The sequence below is a fragment of the Bos mutus genome, chromosome 2 (assembly GCF_027580195.1).
Source record: "Bos mutus isolate GX-2022 chromosome 2, NWIPB_WYAK_1.1, whole genome shotgun sequence".
Lineage (NCBI taxonomy): Eukaryota > Metazoa > Chordata > Mammalia > Artiodactyla > Bovidae > Bos > Bos mutus.
The window spans coordinates 131447894-131453893 of record NC_091618.1 but is presented as its reverse complement, the minus strand read 5'-3'; the positions used below and the strand labels follow the sequence as shown (position 1 = coordinate 131453893).

General features: G+C 41.8%; 1 protein-coding gene across 1 annotated transcript in view; it reads left to right on the top strand.

Annotated features, from left to right (window-relative positions):
* The first annotated feature begins 786 nt into the window (after positions 1-786).
* WDR33 (WD repeat domain 33) overlaps positions 787-6000 on the top strand; it is a 109795-nt gene continuing 104581 nt past the window's right edge. The window contains 1 exon segment of the mRNA XM_070359878.1: positions 787-951. The gene's annotated coding sequence lies outside the window, so the exon portion shown is untranslated.

Below are 6000 nucleotides of genomic sequence, written 5' to 3'. Positions count from 1 at the left end.
TGGTACATAGGTTCCTCTGTCCACAGAAATCTCCAGGCAAGACTACTGGGACAAGTACCCATTCCCTTCTCCAGGGGATCTTCCAGACCCAGGGACTGAACTCAGGTCTCCTGCATGCAGGTGGATTCTCTACTGTCTGAATCACCAGGAAAGCCCTATTACAAATAAAGCTGCTATGAACATTCTCATGTAAACCTTTGGTGGACACGTGCACTCAGTTCTCTTGCAGGGTAACTGCTGCGTTTTAGGGTGAGTGTATGCTTAGCTTTAATAGACACTGTGGAAACAGTTTTCTAAACTGGTTGTACCCTAGGGCTCAAGTTTTATGACTCACTATCCACTCTCATTTAGAAAGGAGCTACTTTAAGAGGCACTGGGAATGCACAAACGACACAAACGTGCTTGACTCAGCTCGGTGCGTTTCTTCAAATTCTTAAGATATTGTCAGCCAGACCCCCTAATTTCACGGATGAATAAACATATTAGCAACTGCAGTACCGCCCACGAACAAATTTCTCATTCAAATTTTCCAAAAAGGGGTATTTCTAAGAGGACCAGGGTTAGCTCACAGGGTGAAGAAAGTAAGGCGGCACCACCTCCCCTAGTTCCTTCTCCCCAAGGAGTGCGGACCTCCTCTCAGCCGGAACAAAGAAGTCGCTCCTAGAGGCCGCGTGAGGTTCCGGTCAGGCCCCGCCTCTCAGCTAAGCACATGCGCAGAGTCAGCTCTACGGAGCCCTTCGGCCCAGGCGCGCGTGACGTAGAAGCGTACGCCGGTGCGTGATGACACACGGACGTGCGCTCGGTGGCTCATAGGGGAAGATGGCGGCTGCTCTTTTGGAGGAGTGGGATTGAGAGGGGAGGAGGGAGGGGGCCCGACGGGAGAGACATTCCTGATTGTGAAGACGAACATATCGCTCGCCAGTCGTTAGGACCTCTGATCAGCGCCCGAGGGTGAGTGCGGCGGCGGCATGGGACCGGTCACCTGCAGCAGGCGGCCGCACTCCGCCATTTTCGTGCTCGGCCGTTGCGTGCTTTGGGGACCTCAGGGGTGCCTGTGGACGAGTTGGAAGAGCTGGGAGGATCGACCTCCCGAGGGCTCTTTGAGGCGGGTTTGGGCCTTACGGGAGGGGGCTAGCAGCTTGAGGCAGACCAGGAAGGGCGGACATGGTAAGGCTAAGGCCCTGACTTGGGACCTGTGGCGACGCGAAGACGTAGGTAGGGTAGGCCGCGGAAAACACTGAAGTTTGGAGGAGTGAAGCGCCTTAAAACTGAAATTGGGGGCGGGAGTGGAAGGGGTTGGGCCGAGAATTGAATGGTTTGAGTGGTTGGTTGAAGAGGTCATGGAAAGTTAGTTAATACGAAACCTGTAAAACGGCGAAGGTTTAGTTAGCCTCGTTTTTATCTTGACCTAAAGTCTGTAATTTTAACACGTATAAGTCCACAGCTAGATACGCAAAAAACCTCTGCTCCTGCGGAATAGCTTTATTATTGTTTTGTTTGGTTTAGATCGTGCTCTCTGCAGGTGGCCGTTAGTAACTCCCTGCACATTTCTGATTTTGAGTTCTGGCAGTTAGATACTTAGGATCATAGAAGGCATTCTTTTTTTTTTTTTTTTTTTTTTTTTGAGGAAATATAAAAACTGTTGATACGTGCATGTAAACCCTTGTAATTGGTGGTCCTTCCGGAGAAAGGAGGAGGCGGGTCGATAGGGAATTCAGCAGTTGGACATGTTTAAATCAAATCAGAAATGCATAGATTATTTCTAGAAAACCTGTCATGAATGATTTGAAGTATTTTCTACTCAGATGACATTATGTTGAGTGTTCCGGGAACTTTGGAAGACTAGAAAATGAACAAAAAGCCTGTGTAAAAGGAATACCTCTTACGAAGCCTGAGTGGACTTTTTTTAAGTACCCTCTGGAGATCTAGCACACGCAGTATTTTTTGCCTGTGAAAGTGATGCAGAGGTAGACCTATTTAATTCAAACAAAAACTTTTAGTTAAACGTGTTCGTTGTTCCCCGATGGCATTTTTTCCCAGCTAATCTTAATTGCATTTGGCCTCTCTTATTACCATACAGTACTTTTGCACTTTTTAATTGGTTTCCTTGCCTAGAAGAAGACAAAATACTGTATCGATTTGTATTTATGTTGAGGCCTTACTTTCTGTATTTGGCCTTTTTTCTTGAAGTTTAGAGAAAATTTTTAACTTTTGGTATTTAGGGGAAGAACTTTAGTAGAAAGTTGGCCTTAAATCACAGTGCTTTAGGAAAAAGATAAATCCTTATCTCTGAAGTTGATGGCATAACTTGTATTCTTTGGTTGGTGAAAAATATTAAAACGCAGATTTTACCCTGACCTAAGGCTTTAATTACACTTTTAGTAACCATTTAAGGTGCTTATTCAGAGCTCTGCATGCTAAGTAACAAGTTCTGTATACTTTTCACACTACTTAGGGAAAAATGTTAATTGATGCTGAAACTATTTCATATTTCAGAATAAGAATGAAGAAAGTAAGGCAATGTAAAGTTTTATAACTGTCACAAATATTTTGACAAAGATATTAGTGAAAGCTTTTCACGTAAGAATCTGTTTATGTAATCCTTTTGAGGTTGCTTAGCAAAAAATAGGACTTTTAGATAAAGTAGTATTAATTAGAGCCCGAAGATTAGAAATCTTTGTTATCAAAGTACATTTAGTTGTCCAGCTCACCAGTTGTTTCAGTATTCCAGATTTGTTTTATAAGATTCCAAATTGTCCTAGTTTTCTGCCAAACATTATTCCAGGATTTTATTTGTGTTGTAACTTTTGCTTATAAGAGATTGTTTTTTTCTTTTAGATGAGTGAAAGTTTCTCTGAGACTCATATATGGCATTGTATTGGAAAATCTTTACATTACTCTCATCCTTTCTGGCCTTAGAACATTTTAGTATTTTCTGGTAGTGACTGACTTTATAATGTTTGTATAGTACCTTATAATCATAATTGAGTGCTTGTTATTTTCTAAGATCTAGGTAGTATTGGAAAGGCTATGGGTTTTAGCAGTAGGTAGACCTAGGTTTGAAGGTCTGTCTACTGGTTAGTCTCACCACTACCTAGTTTTTTACATTTGGGCACTTACATGCTGAACTTCAGTTTAGAAATGTTAGTTATAGTACTTATCTCCAAGGTAAAAAAAAAAGAGTCTAGTACATAGTAAGCAGCAAATTTTGGCGTTTTTCTTTTGTGACTTGAATTTGATGAAGTTCTTTTTTAAAATTGAGATGTTAGTTTTAGGTGTACATATATACAATAATGCTTCACTGTTAGTATATATTGCAGAATAATCACCACAATAAGTCCATCACCATACAGTTATAATTTTTTTTTGTTATGAGAACTTTTAAGATCTACTCATTTAGAAAATTTAAATATGCAATATAGTGTTAACTGTAGTTGCTATGTTTAACTTACTGTAGAATTGGAAATTTGTATCTTTTGACCCCCTTCATCCATTTTGTCCATTTCTACCTTCCCCATTTTTACTTTTTAAAAAATTAACTCAAATGTCTTTGTTGGAAACAAAGATTGGATGAACCTCATTCCTCTGGTAAAGTAAATACTCCCTTCCCTGTGTTATTAAAGAGTTTTGTGTATATCTCTTCTTAATGTGTTTGTAAAATTTACTTAATTATTTTTGGCTACTCTGGGCACGTGGGTTTTCTCTAGTTGTGGGCCCTAGGGTGCGCAGGCCTCAGTTGTGGCGCAAGGGCTCAGTTGTCTCATGGCATGTAGCATCTTCTGGGACCAGGGATGGAACCTGGGTCCCCTGAATTGGCAGGCAGATTCCCAACCACTGGACCACCAGGGAAGTCCTATTTAATGTATTTTGATTGGAGCATAACTTCTCCACTACTTTGTCAGCTCTTAGAAGGCAGATGCCACAGGGCCTTATATATTTTGTGTGCTCATAAAGCCTAAAGCATTATAAAAATTGAGTGAATGATTTTTCTACAAAAATTCCCATCATGACTCTCCTGAGATCTGTATTTCACACAGACTGGGTTTATTTCTGCTCCTTTGCCCTTACTGGTGACCTGTTTGCCCATCCCCCTCCTTTCATACTGCATATCCTGTCCATTTCTCAAAGTCCAGCTATGTCTTGTCTCATTAGTGAGGTCTTCAGTGAATATTTGTTTATTTTCAACTGTGCCTCTGGTTAACCTAAGGTCTGTGTGACTGCGGTCTATTACTTTAGCACCTGACACTGTGCCTTACCTTTTGAGCAGGTCCTTGGGTGTGTTGACAAACACACAGCTGTGCTTTAAGGCTGACTTTGTAATATAACCACCTGCTCTGTTTACTGTCCCACTTAGTAAGATACGGTTTAGGAGCAATTTCTCTTTATTTGTGTGTAGGGTATTCTGGTAACTTTTTTTTCTTTGTGTGTTGGGATAAATCGCAAACATCCAGAAAAGCTGAAAGAAGAATGCAGTGAACACCTATTGCCTTTCATTTAGATTTATCTGTTTCTAACATTTTGACCATTTTGCTTTAACTCTCAGCATACCTCTCCCCTCAACAACCAGTTGAAAGTAAATGCTGATATCATGCTATTTGTTCCCTGCTGCTGCTGCTAAGTCGCTTCAGTCGTGTCTGACTCTGCGACCCCATAGACGGTAGCCCACCAGGCTCCCCTGTCCCTGGGATTCTCCAGGCAAGAACACTGGAGTGGGTTGCCATTTCCTTCTCCAATGTATGAAAGTGAAAAGTGAAAGTGAAGTCGCTCAGTTCTGTCCGACCCTTAGCGACCCCATGGACTGCAGCCTACCAGGCTCCTCCGTCCATGGGATTTTCCCAGGCAAGAGTACTGGAGTGGGGTGCCATTGCCTTCTCTGTATTTGTTCCCTAAATACCTCTTTAATGCCATTTTTCTACACTTTATATATCGTTATTGCAAACTAGCCTCCGGCTGAATGCTTTAGTCAGTTAACGTTAACCCTGGGTCGGGAAGATCCCCTGGAGAAGGAAATGGCAGCCCACTCCAGTATTCTTGCCTGGAGAATCCCATGGACGGAGGAGCCTGGTGTCCATGGGGTCGCGAAGAGTTGGACACCTGAGCGACTTCACTTTCAATTAATGTTGTCTCTGGCATGGACTTTTTAAAGAATATGCCATATTTGGGATTTTCTGACTGAATGCTTAAAATGTCATTTAACTTATTTCTCTATTTTTAAATTTCCTATAAATTGAAAGATCTAGAGAGATTTAATTAAATTTGGGTCAGTATTTTTGGCACAAATACTTCCTAGATGGTAGTATGTAATTTACATTGCATTGCATCAGGAAAAACAGAATTCTGGTTCTCCTCTTTCTAGTGATCTATTAATAAGGTGGTGAGGACTTCCAGATGTTTGCCCCACTGTTTCCAATGCTAAATTTACTTGGTTGGTGTGGTGTCCATTGAATTTCTTCATTGAAAAGGTACATTTTCCCCTGTCACCTAATGGTTGATGATTTTTGGCCTAGTCATTTAATTTGGAGTTATAAAAATTGAATAAGTGAACTTTCTATAAAAATTCTCCTCACGGCTCTGTTATTTCTTGGCTGTTTTCTGTTAATAAAAAAAGTGCTTCCCCCTCCTTTATAGTTTTTAAATTTTATTTACTTACGTTTTTTGATGATCTGGGTCTTTGTTGCTGTGCGTGGACTTTGTCTAGTGTGGCAAGCAGGGGCTCCTTTCTGGTCGTGGTGCACAGGCTTCTCATCGCAGTGGCTTTTCTTCTTGCAGAGCACGGGCTCTGGGCATGCGGGCTTCGATAGTTGCAGCCCTTGGGCTCAGTAGTTGCAGCTGGCAGGGAATTCCGCCTATTCCGTGTGTTTTTTCCTGAAACATCTGGAGTCCTTGATAGCCACTGTGCATCTTTCCCGTAAGAACACCATTCTCTTAAATACCCAGAATATTAATAGATTCTACCGACTGGAGTTTTGAGCAAGCTTTGGGAATTGGGGATGGACAGGG